Here is a 22,389-nt window from a genome sequence, read left to right on the forward strand (position 1 = left end):
TCACTTTTCAAGACCCTTTTATGTTTATTATTTCTCTTGACCCTCACAGAAAATCTATGGGAATAAAAAAAATCATTATAATCCTTCCATTGTATATTAGAAAATTGAGCTCAGCTAAATGACTTACCCAAACTTGCCAATGTTGTTAATGATGAAGTAAGAATTTTAACCAGTACTATCCCACCCTACTTACATACCTTACTTATCTTCCTCAAATGAGGGTAGTCACGTGAACGCTCATTCTTTTCCTGGCCACTCCCTCTTGCTTTTCTTTCCTACTTCTTTCTTGATTTTAACTTCATTTTTCCCTTTCCCCAACTCTGAAGACTTATGTTAAATATTAATATATATCCTGGTATATCCTCTTTCTTGATTATACCTTTATCTTTCCTGTTCCTTAACTCTAAAGCCCTTTGGTTAAGTATTAATATATACCCTGGTGTGGCAGAACTAGTAATGGACCAGTAGAATTAAACTTTATAGTCCACAAACCCACATATGCAGGAAATATAAATTTTTTCTGTTTTTCTAGATTCAGAGTAATTTCTATTCCTGACCCAGGAATCAAACCCGGGTCTCCTGCATTGCAGACAGATTCTTTGCTGTCTGAACCAATGCAGGCCCAGTGGGTGGTGCTAGTGGTAGAGAACCTGCCTGCCAATGCAGGAGATGCAAAGAGGAGTGAATTCGATACCTGAGTCAGGAAGATCCCCTGGAGGAGGAAATGAAAACCACTCTAGTATTCTTGCCTGGAAAATGCGGGCTATTGTCCGTGGGGTCGCAAAGAGTTGGACACGACTCAGTGACTGAGCGTGCTTGATGATGTGCTTACTTGATGATACATTCTTCTAAACCCATTTTACAATGGGTGCCAGTGGTTCCAAATTCAGATACCTATTGGGGTCAGACAGGTAATATAAATTTGTAGATAAAGACCAGAGATGAACAAAATATAAGGCTGTAGTGAACCTAAGACTACCAGCCCTTCTACAGGCACTCAAATGTATTATATTAGAAAGAAAAAAAAAATTCATACACACAAAACCACCCAACAATCACCAAACAAAAATCAATCCAAGGTGTGGACCGAATGAAACACACCCATTTATGACTTTTGGAATTCACGTCATCCACTAGGATTTTGTACCATAAAGGCCAAGTAAAGATGTTTGTCTTCTCTTCCTGGTGTACTGTCCTTTTCTGAGGCAAAAAGTATCAACTGACCTCCCTCTGGAAGAAGAAGGAAAACAAGGTAAAATAGAAATACCAGAATATGAGTGACATATCTCAGAGAGAGTGTGAAGATAGAACAGAAGACCAGGTGAATTTTTATGGGCTACTTAAGATGCAAAATTCCTCAAAATTCAATGGCATAATTCCTTGCCACAGAAGGCAGGACCCTGTTTATCGGCAACTGTCAAAGAAACCAAACGTAGAAAGCAACCGGAGGGCAAGAAACAAGAACTCAATTGCCTCAGATGTGGTGGTGGAGAGGGAGCCGACAGCAAAATGGGAGCGACCTGATAGGGTCTGAAAGCTGAAACCCACATTGCTGAGCAGGTTTCAGACCCCGCAGAGTCCGAGGGTGAAGGGTGGGGATCAAGCCTACACTATTCGAGACCTTGACCTGTTAGAGGAAGGGAAGTCAATAACTGGCAGGACATCAACACATCAGAAGCAGGAAGAAAAGAGTTAAAGAGAGCAAAGTTCCCATGGAACTTAAAATTACCGTCACTAATCAAGAAACAGATTCCATTCCCTTCAGAAGCCTGTGGCTTTTCTTTCTTCACCCCAGCACTTCTTTCTCCTAATAAATCCCAGGAAAATATTCCTTGAGTCAAGAAACATCTCTCCAATAGTCACATTAGGCTGGATCTTGACTTTTGCAGGCAAGTGTGCATTTTGCCTCCAAAGTAAAAGTGAAAGTGTTAGTCGATCAGTTGTGTCCAAATCTTTGCGAGTTCCTCTGTCCATGAGATTATCCAGGCAAGAATAGCAAAGTGGGCTGCCATTCCCCTCTCCAGGGTATCTTTCCAACCCAGGGATTGAAGCTGGGTCTTCTACATTGCAAGCAGATTCTTTACTGTCTGAGCCACCACGGAAGCCCTTTTGCTTCCAAAATAATCTCCTAAACAGTCTTCCAGATAGCATGATGCAGCTAGCATAAATCTACATTTGAACAATAAACCACCTGGGACAGTAATTGCTGGTTTTTCAGAGAACTGAGCTACCCATTGAAGTGAGCAAAATACACACAGCAAGATGCAAACAGCCTTCCCTGGTGCCCTGTGGCTGAAATCAGAAAGCAGATCTTTTCTACTTGGCCGTGATGGACTTGACTTACCCTGAATTCAGCTGCAAAGAACAGTCTGGAGCGAGGTGCTTTATGGAGCCAGCTAAGAGCACTAGACACTTGCCTGTTGCTTGCTAATTTAGATCCTTCAAAATACCTCAGCCTACTGGTCAAAGTTGAAACTGTCTCCATAAAAACAATCAGCTGATCCTTTTTTTTTTTTTTAGTTCTCAGGGGTGGGGTTATCAGCACATGCTGCCACAGGCTCTGGTCAAAGGCTCAGTTTAGCTGGCATGCCTTTCAATCCAAATGTTTCATAGTGGAGCCTTTCATTTCATCACATAGGTCTGGTTTCTATGCTTCTTCCCTGGACTTCTCTCAACTCCTAGCTCTCTTCTCTTTTGCTTCAGTTCCTTCCCTATATCCTCCCCTAAGTCAGTAGTCTCTTAGGCAGCATGTTTTTGTTGGTTTCTAAGAAGATGGTATCCATCTTCAGAGTGGTGTGGTTTTCAGACTCATCTGGAGAGTCGGTTAAACACAGACTCAGGGCCCTTTACCTGCAGATTCTGACTTGATAGGTTTTGGTTAAGTTTTTGGGATCTGTACTTTTAACAATAGATTCTAAAACATAGCCCAGTTTGCAAACCATTCTTCCAAGGGAGGGCTGAAGCCCTCTCCATGCAAAAATGCTTCCTCAGGATAAGAATCCCTGATATCCGTTCCACTGTTAATCCTATCAGTCAATGTCTATTGTCAAATGTACAAGTGAACCAAACTACAAACTGCAGACTGCACCTGCAGGTCGTGAGTTCCTTGAGGGAGGGTACCACATCTTCTAATTTTTGCATCTCTTGCAGCCAGTGAAGTGTAGCTAACCTCTGGAATCAGAGAACCATGATAGGAACCCTGATTCCTTTACATCTGTCATTGTGATTGACCTCAGACAAATTACTGACCTTTCCTTAGACGTCAGCTTTCTAACTTGTGAAATGTGAATGGTACGATAAAATATATTAAAAGTGAAATGTAAGCCTTGAGGAGAAGGGGTCAATTTCGGGAGTCATGAGCAAACTGGAACATCTGGAACAAGAGGAGACTGTTTCGGCATACAGCTCTTACACTGGATGAGAGGTACCTTGGTAGGACAGCAAAGCTCCCAGCTGAGTGACTAATTCCCAGGACTAGATCCAAGGATGGGGATTGACTGGGGAGGAACACACAGAAATAGAATGCTGTTTTTACTCAAACTCCAAGAGAAGCACAGAGACTTTCCCTGGTAGTCCAGTGGCTAAGACTCAGCCTTCCAATGTAGGGTATGCTGGTTTGATCCCTGGTCAGGGAATGACGATCCCACATGCTTCAGAATACAGCCAAAAATAAATAAATAAATAAGAGAAGCACAAGAATCAGGGCTCCAGTTGTTCTTGTTGTTGTTCAGTCACCAATTCGAATCCAACTCTTCGTCACCCCATGACCGCACCATGCCAGGCTCCCCTGTCCTTCACTATCCCCGGAGTTTGCTCAGATTCATGTCCATTGGGTTGGTAATGCCATCTAACCATCTCATCCTCTGCCACCCCCTTCTACTTTGACCTTCAATCTTTTCCAATAAAAGGGTCTTTTCTAAGGAGTCAGTTCTTTGCAGTAGGTGGCCAAAGTATTGGAGCTTCAGCATCAGTCCTTCCAATGAATATTCAGGGCTGATTTCCTTTAGGATTGACTGCTTTGATCTCTTTGTAGTCCAAGGGACTCTCAAGGGTCTTCTCCAACACCACAGTTCAAAAGCATCAATTCTTCAGTGCTCAGCTTTCTATATAGTTCAACTCTCACATTCATACATGACTACTGGAAAAATCAGCTGACTATATGGACCTTTGTCAGCAAAGTGATGTCCTACTTTTTAATATGCTGTCTAGGTTGGTCATAGCTTTCCTTCCAAGCAGCAAGCATCTTCTAATTTCATGGCTGCAGTCACCATCCCCAGCGATTTTGGAGCCAAAGAAAATAAAATCTGTCACTGCTTCCACTTTTTCCCATCTATATGCCATGAAGTGATGGGAGCAATTGCCATGATCTTAGTTTTTTGAATGTTGAGTTTTAAGCCAGCTTTTTCACTCACTACTTTCAAACCCATATCAAGAGGCTCTGTAGTTCCCCTTCACTTCCTACCATTAGAGTGGTTTCATCTGCATATCTAAGTTGTTTATATTTCTCCCAGAAATCTTGATTCCAGCTTGTGATTCATCTAGTCTGGCATTTTGCATGATGAACTCTGCATATAAGTTAAATAAGTAGGATGATATACTTGACGTACTCCTTTACAAATTTTGAACCAGTCAACGTTTCATATCCAGTTCTATTGACCTGCATACAGGTTTCTCAGGAGGCAGGTAAGTTAGTCTGGTACTTCCACCTCTTTTAAGAATTTTCCACAGTTTGTTGTGATCCACACAGTCAAGGGCTTTAGCATAGTCAGTGAAGCAGAAGTAGATGTTTTTCTAGAATTTCCTTGCTTTCTCTGTGTTCCAATGAATGTTGGCAATTTGATCTCTGCTTCTTCTGCCTTTTTTAAACCCAGACTGTACATTTGGAAGTTCTTGGTTTGTGTACTGCTGAAGCCTAGCTTGAAGGATTTTGAATATAACCTTGCTACCCTGGTGGCTCAGAGGTTAAAACATCTGCCTGCGATGTGGGAGACCTGGGTTCGATCCCTGGGTTGGGAAGCTCCCCTGGAGAAGGAAATGGCAACCCACTCCAGTATTCTTGCCTGGAGAATCCCTTGGAGAGAGGAGCCTAGTAGGTTACATGCCATGGGGTAGCAAAGAGTTGGACACGACTGAGCGACTTCACTTTCATACTTTGCTAGCATGTGAAATAAATGTAATGCTAGTTTGAACATTCATTTGGCATTGCCCTTCTTTGGCACTGGAATGAAAACACCTTTTCCAGTCCTGTGCCACTGATAAGTTTTCCAAATTTGCTGGTATATTGAGTGCAACACTTGAACAACATCATCTTTTAGGATTTGAAATAACTCAACTGGAATTCCATCACCTCCATTAGTTTTATTCATAGTGATGCTTCCTAAGGCCCACTTGACTTCACACTCCAGGATATCTGGCTCTATGTGAGTGACCACACCATCATGGTTATCATCCAGATCATTAAGACCTTTTGTTTAGTTCTTCTGTGTATTCTTGCCACCTCTTTTTAATATCTTCTGCTTCTGTTAAGGTATTTGCTGTTTCTGTCCTTTATATTGCCCATACTTGCATGAAATATTCCCTTGATATCTCTGGTTTTCTTGAAGAGATCTCTAGTCTTTCCCATTCTACTGTTTTCCTCTATTTCTTTGCATTGTTCATTAAGAAAACCTTCTTTCATCTCTCTTTGCTAGTCTCTGGAACTCTGCGTTCAGTTGAGTATATTTTCCCCTTGTCTTTCACTTCTTTTCTTTCCTCAGCTACTTGTGAGGCCTCTTCAGACAACCACTTTGCCCTCTTGCATTTCTTTTTCTTTGAGATGGTTTCGGTCACTGCCTCCTGTACAATGTTATGAACCTCCATCCATAGTTCCTCAGACACTGTCTAGCAGATCTAATCCCTTGAATCTATTCATCACCTTCACTGTATAATCATAAGGGATTTGATTTAGGTCATAGCTGAATAGCCTAGTGATTTTCCCTACTTTCTTCAATTTAAGCCTGAATTTTGCAATAAGGAGCTCATAATCTGAGCCACAGTCAGCTCCAGGTCTTGTTTTTGCTGACTGTATAGAGTTTCTCCATCTTCAGTTGCAAAGAATATAATCAATCTGATTTCAGTATTGACCATCTGGTGATGTCTATATGTAGACTCGTTTCTTGTGTTTTTAGAAGAGGGTGTTTGCTATGACCAGTACATTCTCTTGACAAAACTCTGTTATCCTTTGCCTCACTTCATTTTATAAGCATGGCCAAACTTACCTGTTATTCCAGGTATCCCTTGACTTTCTACTTTTGCATTCCAATCCCCTACAATGAAAATGACTTTTTTTTAATGTTAGTTCTACAAGGTGTCATAGGTCTTCATTGAACCACTCAGGTTCAGCTTCTTTAGCATCAGTTGGGGCATAGACGTGTATTACTGTGATAATGAATGGTTTCCCTGGAAACAAACTGAGATCATTCTGTCATTTTTGAGGTTGCACCCAAGTACTGTATTTTGGACTCTTGTTGACTATGAGGGCTACCCAACAAAGGTCTGTCTAGTCAAAGTTTTGGTTTCTCCAGTAGTTGTGTATGGATGTGAGAGTTGGACTATTAAGAAAGGTGAGCACCGAACTATTGATGCTTTTGAACTGTGGTGTTGGAGAAGACTCGAGAGTCCCTTGGACAGCAAGGAGATCCAACCAGTCCATCCTAAAGGAATATTCATTGGAAGGACTGATGCTGAAGCTGAAACTCCAATACTTTGGCCACCTGATATGAAGAACTGATTCATTTTAGACACTGATGCTGGGAATAATCGAAGGCAGGAAGAAAAGGGGACAACAGAGGATGAGATGGTTGGAAGGCATCACCGACTCTATGGACATGAGTTTAAGTAAGCCCTGGGAGTTGCTGATGGACAGGGAAGCCTGGCATGCAGCAGTTCATGGGGTTGCAAAAAGTCAGACACAAGTAAGTGACTAAACTGTACTGAACTGAACATTTCTTCTAAGGAATTCTTGCCCACAGAAGTAGATATCATGGTCTTCTGAATTAAATTCATCCATTTTAGTTCACTGATTCCTAAGATATCAGTGTTCAATCATACCATCTGCTTGACTATGTCCAATTTACATTGATTCATGAACCTAACATTCCAGGTTCCTATGCAATATTGTTCTTTACCACATGGTACTTTCCTTTCACCACCAGACACATCCATAATGGAACATTCTTTCCATTTCAGCCCAGCCACTTCATTCTTTCTGGAACTATTAGTAATTGCCCTGCACTATTCCCAGTAGTTTATTGGACACCTTCTGACCTGGAGGGCTCATCTTCTAGTATCATATCTTTCTGCCTTATCGTATTGTTTATGGGGTTCTCAAGGCAAAAATACTGGAGTGGTTTGCCATTCCTTCCTTCATTGGACCACATTTTTTCAGAACTCTCCACTATGATTTGTCTGTCTTGGTTGGCCCTACATGGCATGACTCATAGCTTCAGAGTTATACAAGCCCCTTCACCACCACATGGCTGTGATCCATGAAGTGAACCAGAAATTGGGGTATTGCAGGTCTGGAGATGGACAGTGGTGATGGTAGCACATCAGTATGAATATGCTTAAAGTCACTGTATAATTCCACATATATTCATCTAAAGATGCTTACAATGGTAAATTTTATGTTTTATCTATTTGCCACAATAATAAAAAAGCCAGGACCTTCTATAAAGTTTTATTCATATAATTTAAAAAATTAAATAAGATTAATATGGAATTAATTTGTTTTAACTCTAGCAACATTAATATGCCAGAACTGGAGGGATTTTTTGTTTTACTGTATTTTTTAGATTTTATCATATAGTTTAATTTAGTCTTAAATGTGTCTAGTTCTTCTGATATGTAAAATGCCAAATATATGTATAAGATCAGATCAGATCAGTCGCTCAGTTGTATCCGACTCTTTGCGACCCCATGAATCGCAGCACACCAGGCCTCCCTGTCCATTACCAACTCCCAGAGTTCATTCAGACTCACGTCCATCGAGTCAGTGATGCCATCCAGCCATCTCATCCTCTGTCGTCCCCTTTTCCTCCTGCTCCCAATCCCTCCCAGCATCAGAGTCTTTTCCAATGAGTCAACTCTTCGCATGAGGTGGCCAAAGTACTGGAGTTTCAGCTTCAGCATCATTCCTTCCAAAGAAATCCCAGGGCTGATCTCCTTCAGAATGGACTGGTTGGATCTCCTTGCAGTCCAAGGGACTCTCAAGAGTCTTCTCCAACATCACAGTTCAAAAGCATCAATTCTTCGGCGCTCAGCCTTCTTCACAGTCCAACTCTCACATCCATACATGACCACAGGAAAAACCATAGCCTTGACTAGACAGACCTTTGTTGGCAAAATAATGTCTCTGCTTTTCAATATGCTATCTAGGTTGGCCATTAACTTTCCTTCCAAGGAGTAAGCGTCTTTTAATTTCATGGCTGCAATCACCATCTGCAGTGATTTTGGAGCCCAGAAAAATAAAGTCTGACACTGTTTTCACTGTTTCCCCATCTATTTCCCATGCAGTGATGGGACCGGATGCCATGATCTTCATTTTCTGAATGTTGAGCTTTAAGCCAACTTTTTCACTCTCCACTTTCACTTTCATCAAGAGGCTTTTGAGTTCCTCTTCACTTTCTGCCATAAGGGTGGTGTCATCTGCATATCTGAGGTTATTGATCTTTCTCCCGGCAATCTTGATTCCAGCTTGTGTTTCTTCCAGTCCAGCGTTTCTCATGATGTACTCTGAACATAAGTTAAATAAACAGGGTGACAATACACAGCCTTGACGTACTCCTTTTCCTATTTGGAACTAGTCTGTTGTCCCATGTCCAGTTCTAACTGTTGCTTCCTGACCTGCATACAGATTTCTCAAGAGGCAGATCAGGTGGTCTGGTATTCCCATCTCTTTCAGAATTTTCCACAGTTGATTGTGATCAACCCCGGTGGATCCAGGGAATTCGAAGCCGGACGGCGTCGGCGATCAGGAAACAACAGCTTATTTAAACGTTAATTAAGGATATAAAGAGTAATAGAATAAGGATAGATCAGTGAGGAAATTCAGTGGAGAAAAGAGGCTGAATGATTCAGCCAGAAGGTAAGAGAAAGAACGACATGGGGAGACCAAGTTTTGGTGAACAAGGCCCGCACTTTATTTTCCAAAGTAGTTTTATACCTTAAGTTGTGCATAGAGGATAATGGGGGAAGGGGGTAGAGTCATGCAGTAAGCCAGGTTTTCTTCCTGCAAACTTATCATATGCAAAAGTTTAGGTGATTTGCATCATCTTCTGGCCTGGAGGCCTGTTAACATTTTAAGAAACTTATTTTTCTCTAAAGGTGATTATTCTAAAGTCAGGCACCACCCTCCAAAAGCATTAGATAAAGTTGCATTCCTATAGGGCAAAGGTGTGGTGGGCTATAACAAGAAAAAGAATTAACTCAAGGGTCCAAGATTACAAGCATTAAAGCTACTACTTACACCAATTATATTAATCAATACACTGCCAGGGACACAGCAGGTAAGGGATATGGAGACTTAGCAGCGAACTGGCTCAACAAGTGAAAATCCCTTCACCAATACAATTTCTAATCAATCTTTCAACTGCTCAAAGGAATCTGTATTTAGACAGTTTAGAACATCTCATGCCTCTCACAGTTGGGAGGCTCTGAGCAATCACATGTGGCTGGAAAAACCTATTCAGGTAGGCTAGAGGACTTCCAAAGGAGTTTGTAGGTTGAAACACTGTCACACCCAGGAATTATTAACTGGAGCTGTAAGTTAACTCTTTTTTCAGAGAGAGGTAGTGGGGGACAGCCCCCCATAAAGTCAGAGGTGTAGGTAAGAGCACAAAGCAGAAAGTAGGCAGACTGGTTTGGGGGGTAGATGCTTGAGAATTTCCAGGGGCACTCCTGAGGCTCGATCCCGCCTTTGCATATGCCGAGCCTCCTTCCTCATGACCTTTGCCATGGGCGGAGTTCCTCACACTGGCTCCTGGCAGTGATAGAATTCCAGTTGAGCTATTCCAGATCCTGAAAGATTATGCTGTGACAGTGCTGCACTCAATATTCAATATGCAATATGCACTCAATATGCAATATGCCGGCTCCCAGCACACACAGTCAAAGGCTTTGGCATAGTCAATAAAACAGAAATAGATGTTTTTCTGGAACTCTCTTGCTTTTTCCATGATCCAGCGGATGTTGGCAATTTGATCTCTGGTTCCTCTGCCTTTTCTAAAACCAGCTTGAACATCAGGAAGTTCACGGTTCACATATTGCTGAAGCCTGGCTTGGAGAATTTTGAGCATTAAAGGCAGCATCAGAAGGCAAGCGCTTAAAACCCAGGGACCACGTCTATCTCCTTCGAAGAAGCGAAACCCGTAACATCACCCCCATCACTTCCGGTTTGAGAACGCCTTCTCTTCTCTTCTGCGACGGGCCCGCTGAAGCACGGCCGAGAGGAGCCACCCCACGTCCGAGGTCAGGGGCAGAAGCCAGGAGGACCCCATACCCGAAGGGCGGCGGCCAAGAGGAGTTACCCCACGTCCTAGGTCAGGGGCAGCAGCCTAGAGTAGCAGACTGCGACAGCGCAGGAATGGCCGAGAGGAGCTACCCCGCGTCCGAGGCCAGGGGCGACGGGTGGGAGGAGCTACCCCACGCCCTGACGCTGGAGGCCAGGGGCGGCGGCCAGGAGGAGCAACCCCACGTCCAAGGAGCCGTGGCTGCACGGGCGCAGGAGGGCCTAGAGGAGCTATCCCACATTGAAGGTCAGGAAGGGCAGCGGTGAGGAGATACCCCTCGTCCAAGGTAAGGAGCAATGGCTGCGCTTTGCTGGAGCAGCCGTGAAGAGATACTCCACACCCAAAGTAAAAGAAACCCAAGTAAGACGGTAGGTGTTGCAAGAGGGCATCAGAGGGCAAACACACTGAAACCATACTCACAGAAAACTAATCAATCTAATCACACTAGGACCACAGCCTTGTCTAACTCAATGAAACTAAGCCATGCCTGTTGGGCAACCCAAGACGGGCGGGTCATGGTGGAGAGATCTGACAGAATGTGGTCCACTGGAGAAGGGAATGGCAAACCACTTCAATATTCGTGCCTTGAGAACCCCATAAACAGTATGAAAATATATGTATATACATGTATGTATATACATATATGTATATACATATGAAAGTGCAAGTCAGTCAGTCATGTCTGACTCTTTTCAACCACATGGACTATACAGTCTATGGAATTCTCCAGGCCAGAATCCTGGAGTGGGGAGCCATTCTCTTTTCCTCAGGAACTTCCCAACCCAGGGATTGAACCCAGGTCTCCTGCATTGCAGGTGGACTCTTTACCAACGGAGCCACCAGGGAAGCCCTTTATACACACACACACACACACACACACACACACACACACACACACATATGTATATAGAAGTTGTTTGGACTGAAAATATCTACCATAATATAGACAAGATACAATATACTAAGTATCAATAAAAATCCAGGATGTATTAAAAAAATTACTAGGAAAAATGTAATACCCCGGATAGAGCAACTAGCTTTTAAAAAGAGATAATTTCTGTCCTAATTAAACTACTATAGGAAAGAAGGAAAACTTCTGAATTCTTTTTATGAAACAAGTACAAAATTGACATAATACCTGATACCCCAAAAGAACCCACAAAAAATGTTTGATCTTATTTAATGTTAGAATTGGGGTTAGATCTTAGTTCCTCACCAGGGATCAAACCTGCATCTCCTGCAGTAAAAGCATAGAGTCTTAACCACAGGACCACCAGGAAATTCCTAGAGAAGTACTCTGACTGGCCAGGTCGAGAAATGTGAAAACTTCTATGAGTGACAGAGGAAGGAGGCTAAAAACCCCACTCGTACTGAATGGAATATTTTCACTCTAAACAGAAGGTATCAAAAGTAAAGAAAATAAAGAAGTTAGGCAGATAAAACTGAAGTGGCCTCATGTTACTTCTATTATTCTATATTGGCTCCCCATCATACCTACAAAATAATTCAGAATACTTTTCTACTGATTCATCTTCACCTTGATTATCCATCATGTAAAAATTATATGAAATCTGAATTTCAGTGTTCATAAATAAAATTTAATTGGAACACGAATACAATCATTCATTACATCCTAAGGCTGCTTTTGTGCTATAACAGTAGGACTGAATAATAGTGACAGAGACCTTATGGACTACACAGTCAAAAATATTTACTATCTAGTCCTTTGCTAGAAAGAGTCTTATTGTTGTTCAGTTACTATGTCCAGCTCTTTGCAACCCCGTGAACTGCAGCATGCCAGGCTTCCCTGTCCTTCACTATCTCCTGGAATCTGCTTAAACTCATGTTCATTGATTCAGTGATGCCATCCAATCATGTCATCCTCTGTTGCCCCCTTCTCTGCTGGCCCCCAATCTGGAAGCACATAACCTACACCATCATAACTATCAAAACTACTTTCCTAAACTGAAATTCTGTGAATCTTAGATTGCTTCTCTTGAAAAATGCTGTATATGTTTAGACACATAAAAATATTTTCTTTAGTTAGCTTTTGTTGAATTATTGATTGTAGGCTGATTCAATGTTACCTCCGTAACTGCTTCCATATTGTCTTAATATATTTTTTACTCAGGTCTAGTTTTCCAAACGGAGAAGGCAATGGCACCCCACTCCAGCACTCTTGCCTGGAAAATCCCATGGATGGAGGAGCCTGGTGGGCCGCAGTCCATGGGGTCGCTAAGAGTCGGACAAGACTCAGCGACTTCACTTTCACTTTTCACTTTCATGCATTGGAGAAGGAAATGGCAACCCACTCCAGTGTTCTTGCCTGGAGAATCCCAGGGACGGGGGAGCCTCGTGTGCTGCCGTCTATGGGGTCGCACAGACTTGGACACGGCTGAAGCGACTTGGCAGCAGCAGCAGCAGTTTTCCAAACCAATGAAGTAACCATGAGCATAGTTTTTTCTTTCTTTTTTAAAATACTTATTTATTTATTTGGCGGCTCTGGGGCTTAGTTCCAGCATGTAGGATCTTCAGTCTTTGCTGTGGCATGTATGCTCTGTCTACTTGCAGCGTGCTAACTCTTAGTTGCAGCATGTGGGATCTAGTTCCCTCACCAGGGAATGAATGCAGGCACCTTGCATTGGGAGCATGGAGTCTTAGTCACTGGACCACCAGTGAAGTCCCGTGAGCATATTTTCAAATATGAGAAAACTAAGCATATTTTAAAATGTATTTTATTTAAGTATAGTTGATTTACAATGTTGTGTTAAAAAGCACATTAATTTGGGTTTTAAGAAATCCATTTGTCAGCACCTGGTTCTATTGTTCCATGAAAATCAAGTGAAGGTCTGGTAAAGCATCCTATTCCTTCTCTATTTCTAGGAATATTTGCTCTTCTCAGAGATGATGGGTCACAACTGGAATAAGGTGTTTCCTGAGAAACTTCTGGATTTCCTTCCAAGAATGTTCATGTCCAGCTGTGTGTGGGAAAAGGAATCTCCTCCTCAGTGCATGGAGAAGTGGAGATTAGAGATCCTGGAGGCACAGCACGGGAGTTGGGGCCGGGGCGGAGGCTGTTTCAGGTGACCCACTCCAAAGTAAGACAGCAGAGTGTAGTTGTTCCTCCCACGTCTCCTCAGATGTTCTGTGCTTGCTCTGCATATGCTTTCCCTACTGACATTCTTATCTTCTTCTCCCACAATGAAGAGAAAATGTCCCTGGGTCTTTTCAATGGAGAGAAAAGAAGTCTCACTGGCTTCAGCTCTAGTTTCCTCAAATATGTGCTATAACCTTACTAACCCTAAGGCACTGATGGATAGTAGAGGAGGTGAGAATGGCAAGGGCTGATTTATCTGATCATGATATATCTGTGGAATGTCAAGAATAAAGTTGGGCTCATTAATAAGCACGGTGGCTGTGACTTCTTTTAGGTGAATAGCCATGGAGAGGCCAATCTCTGCTCCTTTCATATGGAGACTACCCCAATGCCTGGCCCAAGGACCTGTAAAAAAATTAATACAGAAACCTCAAGTAAATATTAATACAACCTGGAGACCAGTGGAAGGAGCTCTCATTTCTGCAACAGTGGCGAAGCCCAACAGGTAGAAAGGCTCCTCTTCTTTCCAGCAAGGACTCAGTCAATGAAAAGTCTTGGGTTCTTTGCTCACTGTAAGCCCTCCCATCTTCCTTTTCCCCTCCAGGAAATCCTTCCCCTGCTGTGCAGGGACTTGCATGTGGTTCACCATGGTTCTAGACCTCAACTTGCAATTTCTGCTGATCCTGAATAACCTCATCTTTGCTGGAAAAGCATCTGGCATTCTATTTGTTTTAGGTCAACATTTGGTGGCCCATACAAGAACCAGAGAGCTTCCCTGGTGGCTCAGTGGTAAAGAATCTGCCTGCAATGCAAGAGACCTAGGTTCCATCTCTGGGTCAGAAAGATCCCCTGGAGAAGGAAATGGCAATCTGGGAAATCCCATGGACAGAGGAGCCTGGCAGGCCACAGTCCATAGCGACACGACTTAGTGACTAATCCACCACCACAAGGACCAGAGGAAACCCCCAAAGACTCTCGGGCTAATGAGCAAAGAGGTGAGGTATCCACAGTTGAGCCCTTTATTGCTCATTCCTTTTCTCACTGACCCTGTACATCTTTCTCCTGATTCTAGCCTTTGTAGTCTGTGGACTAAGAATGCTGTCTGCCACATCAGTAGAAAAAGGATGTGGTGGCCATTAAGCCATTAGCCACTATAGCCCCTCCTCTGACAGAGAACCCTGAGGGAACTCAGGATGGAAACAAACAGGATGCTGGTCCTAGACGGTTGATGTGTATATCAAAGGAATGATTTCAGTGAACCCAGATTCTTGTATCTTCCTATATGTAGAAAAGTACAAATTCATTAATTTGAGATGACTGGTTTTCTTTAATAAATAGTAATCTTTTGATCAGTAAAACCTGGCTTGCAAAAACCTGGTTTTTGTTGAAAAACTCTTACATATCCTGGCTTCTCCCTTACCTCTAGAGAGCAGTTCCTCAGAGCTATCTGAGAAGCTGCCCCCTTGGCTTAAAGGTCCTCAGTTTGTCCACCAAATAAAACATAATTCTCAACTTTCAGGTTGTGCTTTTCTTTTTTCAGTTGACCCCTCTTTGTACCCAAAGCTCTTCAGGTTGTATTAGGGATCTGTTTTTAGGTTTCACTCTTTCTGGTTAAAGCTTTGTTCTGTATGCAAATACTCTTGGCAGTTCAATCTTACTCTGAGATCAGACTGCTTCAGCTGAAATTGGCTGAGAAGCTGTCAGCCCAGTTCCTTCAGGTACAGGGGTTGTTTCACTCAAACTGAGTCAGTTCACTGAAACTCAGCCATCAGCCTGTACCTTTGGAATGGGCGCGGTTTCATAGGAACTAGCTGGGAAGCCTTCGGCCTGGCTCCTCCAGGACCAAGCTGTTCCCTCAGGACTGGCGGGTATTAGGCCTGCAGACAGTTTGAGCTGCAAGCTGTTAAAACTGAACTGTTTAAGATATAAATTGTTGAAGCTGTTGGAAAATTATTCTTTTATTCTAGAGAAAAAGTCTCTGAGAAATTATATCCTAGTTATCTATATATCTTGAGGGCACCCCGCCCCCCCCCCCCCCCCCACACACACACACACTGAGATTCTAGTCAATTTTATGTTTAAAATCTTTATTTTTCCTCATGCTAATGGACTGACCTAACCAAAGGCAATTCAGAATATCAATGGCCATTATGGGTAATTTTTGAAATTCCTAAGAAGGGAGTCTTTTATTAAAGCTAGTCCTTTTAAAACTAAGCCTTCTGAGGATGCAGAGCCTTCATTTATATTTCCTGAACTAAAGCTGAACTGTGAGCCATAGTCAAAGATTTTCCCCAAATAACCAAAGATCCTCACAAATTTTGTGAAAAATTTAACATCGTTATTCAAACTTATCAATCTTGTTTTTATAACTTACACCTGCTAGTTTCATATGCTTGTCAGTAAAGGACAAGCCCAGGATTAGATGAAAACCCCCAAATGGGAAAATCCTGAAATTTCCCTCTGATGGAGACAATTTTCAAACATTGAGGAGTGGGGAAGTAATTTTGGCTTATACACAGCAGCCTGAACTTTGTGTGAATTAAAATAGCTTGTTATACACATACAGCACATCTGCTTTAATCATCAAGATAAAGAATGTCTGTTTTGAAGATAAGGGGAAAAACTCTCTTCTTAGGACATCCATATTAACACTCCCTGGAAGATGTTTCCCTTCCCAGACACCAGGTCTTACTGTCTCACTCTATATATACTAAATCTGTCTATTTTGGAAACTTGAAGGAATATACCCCTGTCATGTTTGATGTATGTTCTTTGTTCTGATAAAGTATGTAGCTATGCTAAAAACCATTTTTCAATCAGTTTCTCAGAATAATCTGAGAGGTTGTCTCCTGGGTTATAGTCTTCAGTTTGGCTCAAAAAAACTCTTTTCTATTCCTATTACAAGTAGTTTATTGATTATTTCCATCAACACCTAAGATTACAACACAGAGACCAACCTACTAACTTATATGATCAAGTTTGGGCAATTGCTAGGTGACTTTTTTAAAGCCTATTGATTGGAACAAAATTCAGACTTTTAACATGAAAACCTGATGAATCTGCTCATGACTATTACAATCAACTTCAGATTATTTTAAAAGAAAATTCTGATCTTTTAAAGGTTGATTCCACCCAGATAGCTTTTAACTTTATGTTTATTAATGGACTAAACCAGAACATTTCCTTTCTAGTAAAAAGAACCAATATGGAATGGGAAACTAGAATTTTCCACTCCAGAGTTTAGTTAATCTGGCAAACTCTCTCTCTCTTACACTGTAAATGAGTCACAAAAATGAAAGACCACTGAAATTCTTAAACTCCAGCAAATGATAGTCCCTAAATGAAAACCAAAACCCTCCTAGTTCTAAACACCTTCTGCCCTCTAGCCAGTCTTTCTAATGTTCTCCCAGTTCTCAATAATAGGGTTTGGGGGGGACTCCAGGGGCTCTTTCCCACCTTCCCTCTTAATAGAATGGGAGAAACATTTCCTCAGCTTGGGGATGGGTCTCTTCCTGTTCTAAGTAACACCAGAACCACAATCTCGGTGCTCAGCACCACTACTATAAAGTAGCCCCTGCCTCGGAGTACTAAAACAATTCAAATTTGGGATCTCTAGTGAACCCCAAAGAGCTTCCTGTCTCTGAACCTATTCCCTTTAGTTTAGGCCCTTTGAGAGATACATATCCTTTTCTCCTTAGCTCCTCTGCCCTTATCCATTTATTAGGTCCAGACTTCTTAGATAAGCATCATGCCAGAATTTCTTTATCCCGAAATGGGAAAATAATTCTAGCATTTGACAGTAGTCATCAAAGTAACCAATCACATAAATTAAATGACCCTTTGACATCTTTTCATTGCTTCAGCTCTGAGTCCTAGAGCTGATTCTCAGAACACTGATTATTTGTTCTATTGAATTAGCTATGACTTTCCTATGGACAAAAATCTGTAACTGACCCTGGCAAAATTTACAGCACACCTCCCATCATGACTCAGATAGGTCCCTCAAAACCTCTTTCTGGCATTAATCAATACCTTTTAAGTAAAGAAGCCCTTAATGGAAGACTGCAAGTCTCAAGACCTCATTATCCCTTGTACTAGTCTTTCTAATATTTCTACTTGACCTGTGAGAAAACCTAGGACCCAGGATGGATGTTCACCCAGAATCTCCAGGTAATAAACAACACATCCCTTGATGCCTTGTTGTTCCTAACTCTTATATGTTACTAATATCCACTGTCACTAGAAGTAAACTCTTTACCATAATTGATTTATGCAGTGCATTCTCTAGTACTCCAGTTGATGAAGCCAGCCATTAAATTTTGCCTTTATTTGGAAAGAAAAAGAATTCACCTGGACACTAATGTCTCAGGTTTCACTGAGAGTCCTTATTTCTCAATTCCTGAAGGCTGGTCTGGATGACAGAGTGTGTGGATGATTTGCTTCTTTGCTCTTCTTCTCAAGCCTCCTCAGAGAAAGGCAGCATACACTTGCTAAAGTATTAGCTTCAAAGGGATATAAAGCCACCAAAATTTCAAAGGAAAATTGCAGTTTGTTCAAACCCAGGTTGATATTTAGGGCATCTGATATTAGAACAGGGACTACACCTAGATCCAGATAGATTTTATAGTGTCCAGAGTTTCCCCAAACCCAAAACTAAACACCATCTGTGACATTTTCTTGCAATAGTTGGTTATGCTGAAATTAGATTTCAAATTTCTCTCTTATGGCCAAATCTCTTTGTGTTTTATTCAAGAATAACAACCCCAGCCCAATTTAAGAGGAAAAACCAGAGGACATGGCTTCTAAGGCCTTAAAAGAGAGCTTGATGAACTCACCTTTCTTGGGGCATTCCAATGATCAGATTTCCTTTTACCTTTTCTGAAAAGGAAGGAGATGCCCTTGGGGTACTCACCCCAAAACACAAGGACCACCACTGACCCATAGGGTATTCTAGCCAGCAGCTGGATCCTGTGACAGGAACACCAAACTTGCCTTAGAGTGATTAAGTTCAGTTCAGTCACTCAGTTGTGTCCGACTCTTTGCAACCCCATGAGCTGTAGCACTCTAGGCTTCCCTGTCCATCACCAACTCCTGGAGTTTACACAAACTCACATCCATTGAGTTGGTGATGCCGCCAACCATCTCATTCTCTGTCGTCACCTTCTCCTCCCGCTTTCAATCCTTCTCAGCATCAGGGTCTTTTCAAATGAGTCAGTTCTTCACACAGGTGGCCAAAGTATTGGAGTTTCAGCTTCAGCATCAGTCCTTCCAATGAATATTCAGGACTGATTTCCTTTAGGATGGACTGGTTGGATCTCTCTGCTGTCCAAGGGACTCTCAAGAGTCTTCTCCAACACTGTAATTCAAAAGCATCAATTCTTCAGCACTCGGCCTTCTTTATAGTACAACTCTAACATCCATACTGGAGAAGGCAATGGCACCCCACTCCAGCACTCTTGCCTGGAAAATCCCATGGATGGAGGAGCCTGGTGGGCCGCTAAGAGTTGGACAAGACTCATCGACTTCACTTTCACTTTTCACTTTCATGCATTGGAGAAAGAAATGGCAACCCACTCCAGTGTTCTTGCCTGGAGAATCCCAGGGACGGGGGAGCCTGGTGGGCTGCCATCTATGGGGTCTCACAGAGTCGGACACGACTGAAGCAACTTAGCAGCAGCAGCAGCATAAATTCTATGCTAAAATAATGCACATAGGCAAGCCTGCCAACCCAGAAGGCAGAATCAGACATCACTATTCATAAAATAAATAACTAATAAGAACCTGTTGCATAGCATAGGGAATACTACTTAATACTACATAGTGGCCTAAATGGGAAAAGAATCTGAAAAAAAAAAAAAGTGCATATATGTATATGCATAACTGATTCACTTTACTATATTTTCTGAAACTAACACAACACTGTAAATTAACTATACTCCAATAAAAATTAAGAAAAAAAAAGATTCTCAGAAGAAATGGGCTATAAGTTGAGTATTTATGTAAAAAAAAAAAAAAAATTAGAGCAAACAAGAAGAAATGGCATTCTATGTTAAGTATAGTAGACATTGTTAGCTGCCTAGACAGGGGCCAGTCTCCAGTTTTAAAGCTAACATGGCCTTGTTTTTTCAGGGCATAGCAATGTATCTAGTCTCAAAAGATAAATTCTGATGGATGTGAATCCATTCACCTTTGCTACATCGTTTTCAAGCCTCTCCTGGAAAGACAGTAAATTTTACCTATGATCTTGGCTTTTTCCCCCGACATAAAATAGAATAGAATCATGAGGAGAAAGCCAAGTTTCCTGACCATTTTTTCCTGCTTATAATGCTGGCATGTTGATTTAATGCCTGAAATGCAACAGCCATCTTGTGATCTTGAGGAGAAAGCCAGGAAATTACAGAAATGTCAGTCCAGTCTCCTTGTTCAGAAACTCCTATGAGTCTCCAAACTAAAGCTGGAAACACCTATCTCCAGGTCTGTTACATGAGAAAATAAAATGCCTTATGTTGATACTGCTTAAGCCACCCTCAGTGACTTTTCTGAAAACACAGCCAAAGCATTCCTAGTCGATTCAACATGGGAAGAACACCTGCTAAAACTCAGAAGCAGTGCATTCAGGGGACCACAGTAGTTCTTTATTACTTGAGTTTAAAGTACAAAACAGGAAGTAGTAAAATAAGGCTGAAAAGGAAAATAGCAACTTGACAGGGAATGGCTTGGAAGAACATGCTAATAAACAGCTTTGATTCTCTTCCTTACACAGAGAAGAATCAGGAGAAATTTTAAAGAGAAGCGTAAGATAAGGCATAAGTAGTAAAGAATCCATTTGCAATGCAGGAGGCCCCAGGTTGATTCCTGGGGTGGGAAGATCCCCTGGAGAAGGAATACGCTACCCACTCCAGTATGCTTGGGCTTCTCTGGTGGCTCAGGTGGTAAAGAATCTGCCTGCAAGGTAAGAGACGTGGGTTCGATCCCTGGTTTGGGAAGATCCCCTGGAGGAGCGCATGGCAACTCACTCCAGTGTTATTGCCTGGAGAATCCCCATGGTCAGAGAAGTCTGGAGGGCTACAGTCCAAGGGTTGCAAAGAGTCAGACATGACTGAGCAACTAACCATACACACACATATATATAAGTCAGATTATGAAAAACTTTATTAAAAATGCTAGGAATCCTGACCTTTATCCTATAGTAAATTGAGAGACTGTTAAGCAAATGAGTAAAATAACTGTGCTCTAGAAAAACCTAGTCTTATAACTCTGACTTGCAAAAATGGAGGCAGGAAAGTCAAGCCTACTGCAATGGTACAGGTAAGAAACAAGGTACCTTTTTTAATTACTGGTGGTGATAAAAAGGAAACGTGTCCATGAGTTATTTATGAGGGTAGAATATACAACTCCTAGTTACCAACTTGGTATGGGAGAGCAAAAAAAAAAAAAAAAAAAAAGGGAAGAAGGAGTTAAAGATCTTTTTTTTTAAAAAAAAGTGCAAAATAAAGCCTTCATTCTGCTTGAGCACTGACCCCATGCAAGGATAGATTCAGGGAGTCACATCTCTTCTAAAGTCATATTGATTCCCTAGATTTTCTTAGAAAAAAAATTTTATTAAGTAATGTTTGGGTTTTTTCTTATTATTTAGAAAAATATGAATGAATATACCACTTGTATCTAGTTGACAGAAATGTCAGAAGTTCTTACAGCAAAGGAAAAAATGAAACAAATTGAGTGAGTCATATGTACTCTCCATTTTCTATCCTGCATAGTTAGAGAAGTAGCTTGAACTTCCACCCTCACCCCTAATTTGGTTTAAAAGAACCTTTCAAGTTCTGAAATTCTATGTCAATATAAAATATACTGAATCACAGGTATGGCAGGAGAGATGAGAATTCAGAATGGATTTGGCCATGGAAAATAAAGTAAAGCCAGTATATCATGGATGAGCAACAACAACAAAAAGACTCAGATATATATGCAGGCTTTTTTAAAATTTATTTCTGGCCTTTGACAGAACATTAACTCTTATTACAACTTCTGCCACCAAATTTTGGATCAGGGAATTTAGAGGCCTTTGGAAGACACTTCAAATCAACAAAGGGAGAAAAAAGACTTCCAAGGAATTGAAATATCTGAGGTCTAGCCTTCTGAGGAACAGACAGTGTGAAGCAAGTTTAATAAAAAGTACTTAGAGCTTAGGAAAGAAATCTGGTTTCCAGGCCTGGCTTAGTCACTAACTAGCTATCTATCAGGGAGTGTTTAACGGAAGGATTCCTACGTGCTGTTTCTCACAAGTCCTTTGTTTCTTTTTAAGCGGAACAGCACGTTGCTCCCAGGAACTGAGGTCATTGTGTGAGACAGGCTTGAATCTCCTTTAATAAACATTCTCTTTATGACAAAACTGTTTAGTCTTGATCCCCTTTCTTGAGACATGGATTGTCTCCTGACCTTGTGACCATTATTAATCCCTTGTTCCCTTGGTGACAGTTGCTGTACATTTGGTTTTCTGATTGTGGAAAGAAACTTCTTGTACCACAGCCTTTATATACTCACAGAGAAATCATTAAAGCACCTTTGCTCCATCAGAGCTTGGGTTCTGGTGTCTTTCTTTCTTTCTTTCTCTCTCTCTCTCCTCGGCTGATTCTTTGGAGTGCAGAGACCCATCCTGCTCACTCTCCTGCTCGGGCTTCTAAGACTCTTGAGAAGGCACCCTGTGCCTTCACCCCACCTCGAGAGGGTTCCCCGTGCCTTCGT

General features: G+C 41.7%; 1 protein-coding gene across 3 annotated transcripts in view; it reads right to left on the reverse strand.

The window, feature by feature from the left end:
• The window catches only part of BAAT (bile acid-CoA:amino acid N-acyltransferase), a 39,613-nt gene that overhangs the window by 12,547 nt on the left and 4,677 nt on the right, over positions 1–22,389 (reverse strand). Inside the window, exon 1 of one of the 3 annotated variants that reach the window (XM_027550412.1) lies at positions 2,345–2,477. The exons of the other annotated variants lie outside the window; for them this stretch is intronic. The gene's annotated coding sequence lies outside the window, so the exon portion shown is untranslated. Of the gene's footprint in view, positions 1–2,344; positions 2,478–22,389 lie in introns of those variants that run through there. 3 annotated transcript variants of the gene reach the window in all.

Source organism: Bos indicus x Bos taurus, chromosome 8 (assembly GCF_003369695.1).
Source record: "Bos indicus x Bos taurus breed Angus x Brahman F1 hybrid chromosome 8, Bos_hybrid_MaternalHap_v2.0, whole genome shotgun sequence".
In the NCBI taxonomy this organism is placed as follows: Eukaryota; Metazoa; Chordata; class Mammalia; order Artiodactyla; family Bovidae; genus Bos; species Bos indicus x Bos taurus.